Genomic DNA, 15,373 nt, shown 5'->3' with positions numbered 1-15,373 from the left:
AGGCTATGAGCTGTATCAACAATCCTGAAAACCCTTATTCAAAAGATATCTAGTTCAACCAATGTTGTCTCAAACTTCTATCAGAATTTTAATCGGACTTAATCTCTTACTTTGGAGTTGGAAATCAGTGGATTAGACTTTTTCTTCAGGCCATACAAGACAGTGTAATTTTTCAAAGTATGTATCCCCTCTCTCTTTCCTTCAGTACTTAAAAAAAATGAAAAAAGAGAAGAATAAAAGATGAGATGCTTTTGATCAGTTTAGAGGGGTAGGTAAATTACCTGCGACCCCATTATTCTACTCTTGAGTCAAATGATCACACAAAGCTTGGAAGCGAGGGGTAGGTAAATTACCGATGACCCTGGAATTCNAAAAAAAAAAAAAAAAAAAAAAAAAAAAAAAAAAAAAAAAAAAAATCCATTGGAAGTGAGAAAAGGGAGAGGCAAGGAGATGTATGAAGAATGTCTTGGCCTGAAGAGAGTCCATATGCCATTGATCGATACACCAAGGTAAGAATTCACCTGTATTTGCTTTAATTTATGTAATGAGATTACAATGTTGGGACTAGAGATTCCTAAGGATTGTGGGATTTGAGTAAGGAATGTTGATGCTTCTAAATTGACCAAGTATATGAAGTAAGTTTTGAAGATCAAGGCGATGAAGAGTGCGAAAAACAGTTACCTGCAGTTGAGTGAATTCCATGTTTTCAAACCTCTTTCACAGATCTAAGTTTTTGTTTTGCTTGAGGGCAAGCAAAGGCTAAGTCTGGGGGAGTTGATATATCATGGTTTTACGGTTTTTAACCATGATATAAGTGTGCTTTTTGAGTCTTTTGATTTGTTTTCTAGGTTGTTATTGTATCATTACAGGTTTTCTAGGATTTTGGCACGGATGGAGCGAAATGGAGCAATTTGGACATTTTGGAGCATTTAACCCGGAGGAAACGAACTTGGAGTCGAAACAGAGTGATGGTGTCGATCGACACCACCTTGGTGTCTGTCGACACCCTGTTTTATCTAACGAGAGAACAAGAATTGGAAGTTTTACAATTTTGCCTGAATTTTTCCACAATTGCATCATAAGCCCTTGGACGTGTTTTAGGATGTATATATTTANGGTTCAAGGGAATGGTTCATCGAGCTGGATGAAACCTCTAAGAGAACAGTGAAGCTGGGAGATGACAGAAAGATGTATGTAGACGAAAAGGGGAAGCTGAGACTCGAAATCAATGGAAGGATTCAAGTAATCTCCGACGTCTATCTTGTGCCTGGATTGAAGAATAATCTTCTCAGTGTGGGGCAGTTGCAAGAGAAAGGCTTAAGAGCGATATATCATGGTTTTTACGGTTTTTAACCATGATATAAGTGTGCTTTTTGAGTCTTTTGATTTGTTTTCTAGGTTGTTATTGTATCATTACAGGTTTTCTAGGATTTTGGCACGGATGGAGCGAAATGGAGCAATTTGGACATTTTGGAGCATTTAACCCGGAGGAAACGAACTTGGAGTCAAAACAGAGTGATGGTGTCGGTCGACACCCTGTTTTATCTGACGAGAGAACAAGAATTGGAAGTTTTACAATTTTGCCCGAAGTTTTCCACAATTGCATCATAAGCCCCTGGACGTGTTTTAGAATGTATATATTTTATTTTTGGGTTTTAGAAACACCGAAGTTATTTTCTAGCAGTTTTTGAGAGAGAGATTATTGAGAGCCTTTGGGAGAGACAGATCTAAATTTTTTGTAGAGAGAAGATTTCTAAACTCTCTCTTTTACTATTCAATAATCTATTGCATGTTATTCAGAATTATGATTTGTTTTTCATTAAACACGTCTGAGTAATTTGCTTGTTAGGTTTAGGGTTTTTTATAGGGTTTTTATGACTTATTAGATCTGTGATTTTTAGGGTTCTTAATCTTTTATGATCTTCATCCTTGGTTGTTCTTAACAATAATTCTTGATTGATCACCTAGAATTATTATCTTAGGGAAATAAATTGATATGAGAATATAATTGTTTTCCTGATTAAACCATTGATGAACAAAATTATTTCTTACAAAGAGATTTGAATTAATAATTTTGTGAACTTATCTCAACATGTTCTTAAAGCTGATTTTTAACTTAGAATTTTACAAAAATATTTGGATTTTCTGGTTTTAAATTTAGATAATAATTGCAGTGAGAACTGATTTATTTTACCAAAATTTTAGAGTTCTAGATCTGATTTTTAATTGCTTCAACCTTAATTAATTTACTGATTTAATATTTCATGATTTCCTGAGAAATTCCCTAAGCTTAACCTTTTGATTTTCTGATTTCACAACAATTTTATTTAATATTTTGCTTTGTTTATTTTAATTCAAATTATCTTGTTTAGCGCATTGAAGGATATTTTCTGCGAGAAGGCTTTGAGAAGTGTTACTGTGAGCACACATTATTCGTAAAGAAGGAAGAGGGACGCTACTTGGTGGTAAGTCTCTATGTTGATGATCTCATCTACACTGGAAACTCAACAGAGATGCTGGAAGAGTTTAAAGTCTCCATGATGAGTGAGTTCGCTATGACTGATTTGGGCAAGATGAAATATTTACTGGGAGTGGAGGTTGTTCAGGATGAGAAAGGAATCTTCATAAGTCAAAGAAAATATGCACAAGAAACTCTGAAGAAGTATGGTATGGAGGAGTGTAATGCTGTTAAAAATCCAATGGTACCGGGTAACAGGCTGACAAGAGAAGGAGCTGGAGAAGAAGTGAATCCAACAACATTTAAGCAACTCGTTGGGAGTTTGAGGTACCTGACTGCTACTAGGCCTGATTTAATCTATTCAGTGAATTTTGTCAGTAGATATATGGAGAGACCAAATGAACAGCATATGGCGACAGCAAAGAGGATCTTGAGGTATATTCAAGGAACTCGAGAGGTTGGAATTCAGTACAAGTATGGAGGTGAGCAGAAACTAGTCGGATTTGTAGACAATGACTATGCAGGGGATGTTGATGATTACAAGAGCACTTCTGGATATGTTTTTATGTTGGGTGGAGGTGCAGTTTCGTGGGTCTCAAAGAAGCAGTCGATTGTCACTCTATCTACGACTGAAGCAGAGTTTGTGTCTGCAGCATATGGAGCTTGTCAAGTAGTGTGGCTCAGGAACATTATGGAAGAGATTGGTTTTGAGCAAAAAGAAGGTACTATTATGTTTTGTGATATCAGTTCTGCAATCAAGTTGTCTAAGAATCCGGTATTACATGGGAGAAGCAAGCACATTCATGTCAGGTTCCATTACTTAAGAGAATTGCTGAATGATGGAGTGACTCAGCTCGATTACTGCAGTACTCACGATCAGATATCTGACATAATGACAAAGGCGGTGAAGCTCGAAGTGTTCGAGAAACTCAGAAGCAGGATGGGTGTTGGCGCAAAGGATGTATAAACAGAAAGGAGACTTTCAGTTTAGGGGAGGAAATGAAGTAAAAGATGTTTTATCGTGTCTTAAGTATTTATTTGTTAAATTTGAAGTGGTCAAGTTGTAGAGTTGTGTCTTCCGTTGTTAACGGAGTAGTTGAATAAGTTGTAGGTTTTTTAGGAGGTAGTGTTAAGTTGTTAGTCTACTATATATTCCTTTTCCTGTAACTCCTTTGTTTTAATACGAATCATTCAGTTTTTTCTTGGTTCTGAGAGCTTTCTTAGTCGCAAAGATAACATGAATTTTATACAATATATTAGTTGGATTTTTAATGTATATACTTTTGGGTATTGGGTCGGATCGGGTAATATCCGTCACCCAATTAGTACTCATAGATATTTGAACCTGTGTATATATCTAAGTATTTTCCTCCATTAATAATCCAAACTGAGATTGCTAAGAAAAATCGCGTGTTGATCAGTTCTTCTCCACTACCTATATTTGCGAGAGATTTTGTAGCGCCCCGACCGCCACCTCTCAGTGGGCCGTATGTCCAATCCCAGTCCATGGGCTCACCTTCCTTAATGGGTCTCACGTCCTCTCACTAGGCCTATGAGCCTATCCATATCCGACGGTCGGTTTGCTACGTCCGGAAGATTTTAAAGACTTTTTACCGTCCCTACAAATCACCACATGATTTTCCCTGTGTTTTGTCCTCACTCGCATAGTTCCGACAGTCACTACCCGTAAGGTCACCCATCCTGAGACTACTCCAGCATAAGCACGCTTAACTGTGGAGTTCTTTTAGGATCCTTCACCGAAAAGATAATTGCACTTTGGTGACATAGGTGGCTAAATCAATTTTTTTAAACCTTTCCACAAGTCTTTGAAACCGGGGTGTCACAATTCACCCCCACTAACAGATCGCAACGTCCTCGTTGCGCACCAAGACCATCACCCCCGATGGTGTGAGCCCACTCGACTCCACACTCGTCTGGGTTCGGCTTTGATACCATTTATAACGCCCCGACCGACATCTCTCAGTGGGCCATATGTCCAATCTCAGTCCATGGTTCACCTTCCTTAATGGGCCTCACGTCCTCTCACTAGGCTTGTGAGCTCATCCATATCCAACGGTCGGTTTGATACGTCCGAGAGGTTTTAAAGACTTGTTATCATCCCTACAAATCACCACATGATCTTTCCCTGTGTTTTGTCCTCACTCGCATAGTTTTGACAGTCACTTCCCGGAAAGTCACCCATCCTGAGACTACTCCAGCATAAGCACGCGTAACTGTGGAGTTCTCTCAGGACCCTTAAGCGGAAAAAGTGCACTTTGGTGATATTGGTAGCCAAATCAATTCTTTTAAACCTTTCCGCAAGTCTTTTAAACCAGGGTATCACAGATTTTTTATTATTATTCTGTAATTCACAATCTCTCAACCTGGATTCTCTAAATTTCTTCTCTTCATCTTCGGTCTCTCCTCTTTCAGAGGCGTTTAAGACTCATTCAAAGGTAACTCTCTTTCATCGTGATGTTTGGTTTATAATTTGGAGGATAGTACTTTAGTTCATCGATTGATTGTTAGAAGAATATGCATGTGTTGATTTAGTTCATCGATTGATTGTTAGACTATATATAAGAATATGGATTTGTTGCTTTAGTTCATCGATTGATTGTTAGACTGTATATAAGAATCTGGATGTGTTGGTTTAGTTCATCGATTGATAATTGATTCTTAGAGTTAGAGTATTAGAGTTTTGTAAAACATATACTTCTTCTTCTTTGTTTCGTTTCACACTTCTTTTTTTCTTCTTTGTATAATCTAGAGTCTAGAGGATTAAACAGAGAGATTCAATATATTCCTTTGTCACGGCTAATCTCAAATTAGATTAGAAGTGTTAAGACTTGAGATATTCAATGGTTTGTTTGCTTGTTTTATTTTGATTTTTAGTTGATAGTGTTAGCTTATTAGTCTTTGTTTAGTCTCTGTTTTAACATATCACTAATTCTTATTTCTATTTTGTAGATGAATTCTTCACTATTACCAAACCTAGAAAATGAAGAAGCCGAAGAAGAGTTGATATCACCTGCTACTAATCGAGGCAAAAGAAAAAATGTTCCAGAAGGGAGTGGAGCAATTTCTAAACCACCTAAGCAACCTAAAGAACCAACTACAAGGTCCCCTTTCTGGAAACACTTCACGAGAGTAAAGGAGCTGAAGGACAAATGCAAGTGTAATCATTGTCAAAGAATATTGGGATGTGCATCAGCATCTGGGACTTCAAACTTGAAGAAACATATGGATTTGACTTGCAAGCAATATAAGGCATGGGAGCAGAGGCAATCTCAACATATTATTAAGGAAGATGGAAATCATGAAAACTGAAAAGTTTCTGAACAAGTTTTCAGAACGACTTATATGAGATACTTGTGTTGGCAGAATTACCACTATCATTCGTTGAAGGATTAGCTTGGAGAGATTTTTGCAGTAAGATGCATCTCTTTAAGCCTCATTCAAGAAGAACTGCTACTAGAGATATTGTTGAAATGTTTGTGAGAAGAAAAACAGCTCTCAAGAAATGGATTGAAGGTAATAAAAAAAGAGTGTCTCTGACAACTGATTTGGGTTGCAAATGTTACTCGTGCGAGCTATATGGTGATCACACTTAATTTTATTGATGCGAGCTGGGAGCTAAGGAAGCTGATTATTGGTTTTAAATATGTCACATATTACACATGGAAGAAAATATCATATGTTCTGTTGGAATGTTTAGCTGAATGGGGGATAAAGAAGATCTTCACTATCACAATGGATAATGCAACTACAAACACAAGTGCACTCCAAAAGTTTCAGAGGTAATACAAGTTAGTGAATAATGGTGCATTAGTGATGGATGGGAAGTTTATGCATATGAGGTGTTGTGCCCACATTATGAATCTGATTGTCAGAGACGATTTGCACGAAATGAAGGGTAAAGTAACAACCATTCGTAATGCAATTAAGTATGTGAGGTCTAATACTAAAAGTTGTGATTCATTTGAGCAGAAGGTTGTAACTGGTAAGATAACAAGAATGAGTTTGCCTTTGGATGTCAAAACAAGGTGGAACTCAACCTACTTGATGTTGTCAAGAGCCGTGAAGTTTAGAGCAACATTTGATAAGATGGAAATGAAGGACAAATTATACTATGACTTCTTTCTAGAAGTAGTGGATGGTGAACAAGGATTAAGCCGCATCAATTTGTTGATTGGAATGCAGTGAAGAGGTTAGTAAAGTTTCTAGCAATCTTTTTCAAATCCACTTTGGTTATGTCTGCATCTGCTAGTGTTGCCTCTTACAAATGCTATGGTGAGATAGTAACAAAAGAGAAGAGTCTGATGGTGTTGAGTACTAGTTTAGACAAGGATTTCAGAACAAAAGCTGATGATATGATAGCTAAATTTGAAAACTACTGGGATGAAATGAAGCATACAAATAAAATGTTGATTGTTGCTAGTGTCTTTGATCCAAGGAAGAAAATGCAGTTTGCTAATATGTGCTTTGAAAAGCTTCATGGTAAAGAGAGTCTAGATGTAACAGAGATGAATGAATCAATCATTGATGTTTTGAAAGCTCTATTTAAGGAGTATAGTGAAGTTCATAACAAGGGAACAAACAGTGAGTCATCATAGTCAAATCCGACATCAATAGTTGGTGGCCGAGAATACAATGATGCAAGTCATACCAATGATTTAATGTATGATGATGGTGGGTATGAAGTGCTAGAGTCGATGGATTGTGCTTATCAAGAGATGATTGATGAAATTGGAGTCACAGATCCGAGAGATGAGTTAGACATTATGAATCTGATTGTCAGAGACGATTTGCACGAAATGAAGGGTAAAGTAACAACCATTTGTAATGCAATTAAGTATGTGAGGTCTAATACAAAATTTGTGATTCATTTGAGCAGAAGGTTGTAACTGGTAAGATGACAAGAAGGAGTTTGCCTTTGGATGTCAAAACAAGGTGGAACTCAACCTACTTGATGTTGTCAAGAGCCGTGAAGTTTAGAGCGGCATTTGATAAGATGGAAATGAAGGATAAATTATACTATGACTTCTTTCTAGAAGTAGTGGATGGTGAACAAGGATTGAGCCGCATCAATTTGTTGATTGGAATGCAGTAGAGAGGTTATTAAAGTTTCTAGTAATCTTTTTCAAATCCACTTTGATTTATCTGAAAGAAAAACTGGAGAATCCTAAAACGACTATGAGAATATAATGGTTTGTACTGTCTTGATGGAAAGTAAACAATAGTAATTATCCAGTTTTAGTAGAAATAGCTAACGATGTGTTAGCAATGCAGGTTGTTTCTGTTGCATCTGAAAGTGCATTTAGCACTAATGGTCGTATCATAGCGCCACAAAGGAGCTGTTTAAGTCATTATATGATTGAAGTCTTGATGTTCATAGAGCAGGGCTGAAGTGTGAGCTGAATTCAATTGACAAAACAGTTACAAATGCACAACTTCTTGCTGATGTTGAAATGTTTGATAATCTTTAGAGAGGTAACAATATGTTGTTAAATTATTTTCTGTCAATCTTGAGTAGTGTATTAACATTCATGTTTTTGTTATTCACTTGATATCTTCGACAGTTTGATGGTGAAGTTGACTCAAGCTAGAATCATATTCGGATATAAGGTAATTTCATGGTATTTTGTTGCTTGTTACTTGTTTGTACACTACTGCACTTAGTAACAATTTGATTTGCTTTTAAAACAGAGAAACGATGAAGACGTTTGCGATTCTTGATGTTAGTACTCTTCTTTGATTCTTGATGTTTCTTTCAATTTTCTTAATACATACTTCTGGCTTTTATAAGACTTTTGAATTTGATTTTGGATGTTACTACTCTAGTCTCTACTACTTGTTTATGTTTTGGATTATGTTTCTCTTGGTTGTTTTGTTTGTCTCTAGTTTCTAACTTTGGTTTAGTTATTTTGGTATGAGTTTTTAGTTATAACTTCATGAAATTTGATCTAATTTTTCAATTTATATATAGGATATTTTAGATATATATGGGTATTTTGGTTCTAAATTGGTAAAAAAATACTTAATACCGAATCGAACTAAAAAAATATTGGGTATATACCTATTATTTCCAAAAAAATATTTGCACCAACCCGAACCGAACCCGAACCGAGATTTCCATAATACCTATATGATTGCATAAATTATAAATCTGAATTACCCGAACCGATACCCGAATGCCCACCACTAAAAGCGAGGTTAAAAAATGGTTGTTCAAGAAATAATAGGTGTAAAAACTGTATGTTTGTTGGGAGAGGATCAGAGGTTTTTAGTGTGACATTGTGATTAAGGGTGTTATCTTGTCTATTTGAAAGAAAGATTGTTAAGATATTAGATAGATATTTTCTAAAATTAATTTTAAGTAAAATTTTAATCAGTGTAATATCTCGGTTTAAGAAATATAATAATGTATGCAGAGAAGTTTAAAATAATTGATTTAGCTATCTATGTCATAAAAATGCACTTATAATTTCAGTCAAACATTCAGAAACAACTCCACATTTAAGTGTACTTACACTAGAGTAATTTCAAGATGAGTGACATTGCGGGAAGTAATTGTCAAAATTGTATAAGCAAAGTAAGGATAAAACACGAAGAAATATCGTGTAGTGATTTGTAAGATCGGTAAACAAATCTTTAAAATCTTCTGGACATAATGAACCGGCCATCAGATAAAGATGAACTCACAGACCTAGTGAGAACATGGATTGTATTAAAAGTGGTGGCGGTCAGAGCGTTATATTTGATATTAGAGCCAAATCCAGACGAGTGTGGAGTCAACAGAGCTCACATCGTTGGGGAGGGGGGAGGGAGGGGTGACGGTCTTGATGTGCAACGAGGACGTTATAATCTCTTAGTGAAGGTGACGTCCAAACACAACTCCACATTTAAGGTTCTTATGCTGAAACAATTTCAGAGTAAAAAATGATTGTCGGAACCGTACGATTGAGGACAAAACACTGAAAAATATCGTTTGAAACAAGTTTGTCCAAGTTTGATACTTGGATCAAAATAGACAATACTATGCTAATTAATGGTTGAATTCACATAACTTGTAGAGGGCTAATAATATTACCCTAGCAATTTAATCTGAGTTTTTAGTACTATAATTTTTTTGAATAGAAAATTGTAGTGACACTAATTTTTTCTGTGATGGTTTTAGATAAAATGATAACCTTACAAATTTTCTCCAAAGTTTCTGATTTATATATAAGACAACTGATGGGTTAAAGTACTAGCATAAGTATTCCATGCATGCTTTATTTATATAATGCTCAGTATAAACGTTCTCTAGAAAAAATCGTACAAATTCCTATGAGTTTTTTAACATTTATTGCTAATCTAAAGCATATTATAATGTTTTTTTTCCATTAAAGTTTGGACAAGATTTTTACAGAAATTGGGATAATTCGAGAGAATGGGTGGAGCAGAGATTCCACGTCCTAAATGAAGGAAAGGGATGGGGCATTCTCTACCTCAGTGTACTTATCATCTTAGACCTCAAAATAAATTAAATGTAAAATGAATTAAATGCATGGATACATATACATGAAATAATAAATTTCTCGACTTGTGCCCATACCAACTTTTCCAACATACAACAATTACTCCAGATGATACCCGTCCCAGCAAATATTGCCATGTAAATCACTACAGTGAAAGAATATTTAAAAATTTCGAAATCAATTTACAATTCTTTATCGCATAACAGAAACTGTTAAATATAATGCACATATGTTCATTTTAATTGGTCTAAAAATCGTCAGTAGGAGATAAGACTATCTATCGGTGGTATGGTAAAATCGTCAATAACAAATCTAAGTATTGTGGGGAAAACTGTCGTCGTAGAATTAATTGTTCGTGAGGTCATTCATCATAATAATAACATATGTTGTATGTAGATAAATATAATAGATTAATCATCATTCATGGTTAAACTAAATCAAAATATTTATGGTGGCAATATAACGAACGATAAAAATGGAGAGAAAAAAAGAAGAAATATTCTTCCGCTCACTTAACACAACTGAAAATGGATTTTACTTAATAACCGAATATTAGGAGTCATAATTATTGGTTATCTCCAATGCTCATTCATTGGTTATACAAAATTAGACTCTATTTTTTTTTGTAATATTAGTATGTTCTATGAGTAGCTTTATAGTACTCAAGTGCTTACCTCATCTCGTTCAGAGCTTGTCCCTAGTTCTGCTGTGGCATCTTACCGTGTCGGAAATATTACAATTGTTTCTTAAGAACAAGAAATAACGCTCACACCAAAATTAGTTTTTATTTTTTATAAACAGTATCACCCGATGTCAAAAGAAAAAAAAAAGAAAGAAAACAGTATTACACCAAATATTAATTGCGTGATAGTGCTCATAATATACTAACAATTTGATATAGTTTTATTTATGTTTTTCATAGTTAAAATTGTTGTTTAGTGGTCTTGTGGTTGGTGTTCCTCGAATAGATGAAAAACTTATCGAATGATTCTTCGTATCATAGATAGTCATTCGTCGTGGTTTCGTTTATTGTAGGAAAAACCAATCTACCGGATGTCGTACATGTAATAATATCGTTAGTCATAGCTCATAGATTCGAGTATTAAGGGAAAAACCTATATTGTTGTATAGTTGTTTATAAAAACTATCCATCGTAATCATTACCATATATGATGTAGTTAAATGACATTATAATATGAAAAACCAAATTGTTAAAAATATTATGCTGTCCAATAAAGGTAAGGTCACAATGATGACATTCATTTTCCTGAACTTGTTTAAGGATGTCTTCTTGTTCATGAATCCTAATTAATTTCTATTAAAAGGCAACTAATAAACCTCACCGAGTAATCTATGCATGCTAAATGAAATAAGAAATCAACTACTAACTACTTAGCGTATCATATGCGTCAACTATACTTATGATTCACTTCGAAGCTACATACTTAAAATAGTATCTATAACAATTATATATTATTCAATAACTCAGAAATAAGGAGCATAAATGCATTTATATATATGTACCATTGTACATATATATATATATAGAAATCTAACTACCAAAAAAAAAAATCTAACCGTGTGTGTATGTAAATATGTAGATGAAAAATATGGGTTGCCAGGGGAAGAAGCCAAGCTAGAGAGATAGTAGAGATTGCAATGTCTGTCCCTATGTAGAAAATCTAAGAGGTGTGGACAAATTGCTAGACCTATGAACATTAAAGACTATGCATGTGAATATTTTTTCATAAATTTTCACATGAATTAAGAATATTAAACGATTGTTTCTTACGATGGATCAGCAAACTTATAAAAAACGATACTCAAATTATAACAAAAATCGAATCTCCACATTCAAACAAACATATTTTTTATGTGACCCCATAACTTACAGATACATAAAATACATTTCGCTTGCTAGATACCAATTATTTATGTAACATAAAATCTAATCATAATATTTTCATCATTTCCGTATGTAACATTATGTAAATCATGAATCTTGTGCGCCCTCTTTGTAACTTTTTTTTCTTTTTTTTGGTGTTAAACGTCTTAGCATCTTTATAATTTATGATGTCCATGTTACTAGTGAAAAAATATCTTGAGTTTCAAAAAACTTCGAATTAGTAAAATATTTTGATCGTCACAATTGCAAGCACTTGATAATAGATTTGGCATGTTGACATATATACGGAATTATATTCCCATTCTTTTTTGTACTATGTAGAAAACTTAAAAGAGATAATATTTACCTAAAAATTCATTTTTTAAGATTTTGTAAGTATTATCTTAAAAGAGATAATTATGTTTTGGTTCTATTTGTAAATATTTAGCCAAAACATACAGCTAAATTATTATAAGTATAACCAAAACATAATTAGAGTAGTTAAATGAAAAAAACGAAGAAGAGAGAAGGTAGGAAGAATGGTCAAAGACAAGAGCATAATGGTCTGCCCAAAAACACTTTCTTAGTGTCAGCCTCAGAGCTGAATTGAAAGCACTGAAAGCTCCTTTTAGTCATCATGTCTTTTTCCTCCAATCTATTTCCATTTTTTTTTCTTCTTATTATTCTTACCATTTCTACATTTTTTAATTGCTTTATTTCAATCCGTATAGAGAGAGATGTATGATAAATTAAATGAAGCATCTATTATTGTTTATACATCTAGTCCCTAACGCCTATCTACGTGGGCACACAATCTTCGTACCAAAATGATAAAAGTTTTCCAACGTACACTGCTCTTGCTTTTTGTTTTGGCTTCAAGAGTTCAATCTATGACTACGTGCGTCAACTAGTTACTATGCTTCATCGAGGATTAATTATAATTCAAAACTTGATCTATATCGAACAAATGATATGGGGAGGGGAAATGTTTCAAAGCTCGCTTAGTTGTTAAGTTGGATTATATCTAATATATTTAAAAATGAAAGTCGATCTGCATGGATGAACTAAAAAAAAAAATTAACACTATATATGTCCGTTTCGAAATATTTCAAAAACTTAATATTTGATTTCACTACTGTTTAGTTTTTCTTTTGTCAACAAATAATTGTTTAAAATTACAAATTATCAATATATGTTGTTTTTTGTCAAAATATGTTGTTAAACCGTAGTTTTTTTTCAATAACAATGTCTATTAATACAGATTTCATGATTCTTTTTTTTTTTCTTTCTTTTAACTCATTCCCCACTATGTAAACCACTAACATTAGTATGACTGTTGTGTATTCTCTTGAAAACCAAGCTTTACATGAATAATCAGTTTCTTGATGTTTCTTCATGACTTCTACTTTTAATAATGTCATGGAGACCTTTTAAACCCTTAAGAACCTTACAAGAACCCATAATAGATGATAGTAAGGAAAGATTGTTATGGTCTACAAGAATGCATGACTTCTAAAATGGAGATTTGAACGACAAAACCTATCCATTTTTAAGAGTTAGTAAAATCAATTTTTAGAACAAAAAAGATTTGATCAATAGTAAAGAAATATAGCGACATCTATATCACGTAGTAATATGAAAAACTGATATGTCATTAATCAGTAATCAACATTCACCACGATTCCCATTAGCCTCATTCTCCAACATCATTAATGGTGAATTTAAAAAGTCGAAAATAACATCATTGAGACCTCTCGGGAGAAATTAGTGTTGCAGATGATACAACAGTAAATAAAAAAAATCATGCGTTGGCTAGCTAGCTTTGACCAGCATAGAAGAATAATCATTAGACTAATTTTTAATATATTTATAAGACATTCTCAAGTAGCTGTGTTAAAAGAAAAAGAGATATATAGACTTCGAATATATGTCTCTATATCCTTGTCCAAAAACGTATCATTTAATTCGTCAAAACTATCATAAGGAATTAAGGATCCATGTGACACATTTGAATTAGCTCAACGCCTCTACCGCAAGCTGTAGGGTCCTTTAAATATAATTTTCACAAAACGTACCATCTCTTTATAATGTAGAGATGTTTTCTTAAATTCCTTGGTAAATGATTCGGATTGTGATTTGACTTAGATATTATGTGTCTTCTGATTTTGGTGATATAATGTCGTTGATTAATTCCTTAGCATCATCAATGAGATTTTGATTCCTATAAGACCATGGCATGTGCAGATATAAATCCATACACAATGCATATACATGTGTGTATATTGTGACTTTTGTGCAAGTAATAGTTCTCGAAACATATTGATATGAAACTCTCGTGCATGTAACGACAATTAGATAAACTACTAACTAAACTTATATGTTATGTGTAAACGATTGATTTTAAGTTTTTCTTTAAGAGAATAAGGAAAGAGAAGAAGAGAAATGAGAGAGAGAGGGGGTAATTAAAACACATGTACAAAAGAATCAAAAAAAGAGGTACAGTTTTCGTTAACTGACCACTGAACTGAAAATAAATGAATGTGTTGGTAAAAGGAAAACCCCAAAGTTTATTTCATAGGATTTGAAATTAAATCAATTTGGCAGTTTTGTCAGAAACAAAAAAAAAAACTTATTTATAAAAGTAGTATTCATTAACTTAGATATGATTTTCAGGTAAAAAGACAGTTTCTCATTTAGTGTCAAAACCCAATAATGATGAATATGTTATCTTGATGACATTATAGTCAGAATTAAAAGGTTGACATAGTCATATATTGTATAACTTACAAAATTGGTGTTCTTGGTGTATGATCTGGTCCAGACTATCAATAGATTTTTTTTTTTGTATGAGATTGTGTAACTTACAAAATCTGGCGTATCAAGTCTGATTTTGGATAGGATACATCAAATATGATGATGATGAGATGAATAACACAACATGTATTGATGTCTCTACCCATACTACTACATTGTACATGTTTTTTTTCTATTGATTTCATTTGTAAATACATGCACAAACATATATATGAAAAATTGTTCTTAGTTATATTATTTTAATATTGACTCATTAGAGGAAAACCTTAACATTAACTAATGCGATTACAGAATATGATATAAAATAAAAATCAACTTAAAACGATTAAATAATACTCTAAGGTTCAGGTCTGCTTACAATTTTTCATGCGACACAATATAATGAATTCTTATACGTACTTGGCAAAAGAAAAGGAGAGAGTAAATAAGATCAGAATAAAGTAACGTTAGGTAAATTGGCTGGCTAAACACAAGGAAAAGAAAAGCCAGAGAACTTAAAGAAATGAATTTCTTATCTTCATCCAAATTTAATGAAATAAAATATAATAATAAAGTTAAAAAAAAAAAGATGCTTTGTGGGGTGGATCTATAAGCTTGTTATATAAAGGAGGATAGATAGAGAGGGTTTGCTACCTTCTTCTATCTAAAGAAAGTCTTTACACAGAGAACCCCAAACCAAGAAAAAAAAAAAAA

This window comes from Camelina sativa, chromosome 7 (assembly GCF_000633955.1).
Source record: "Camelina sativa cultivar DH55 chromosome 7, Cs, whole genome shotgun sequence".
NCBI classification, from domain to species: domain Eukaryota; kingdom Viridiplantae; phylum Streptophyta; class Magnoliopsida; order Brassicales; family Brassicaceae; genus Camelina; species Camelina sativa.
Note: the sequence above shows the minus strand (reverse complement) of the source record.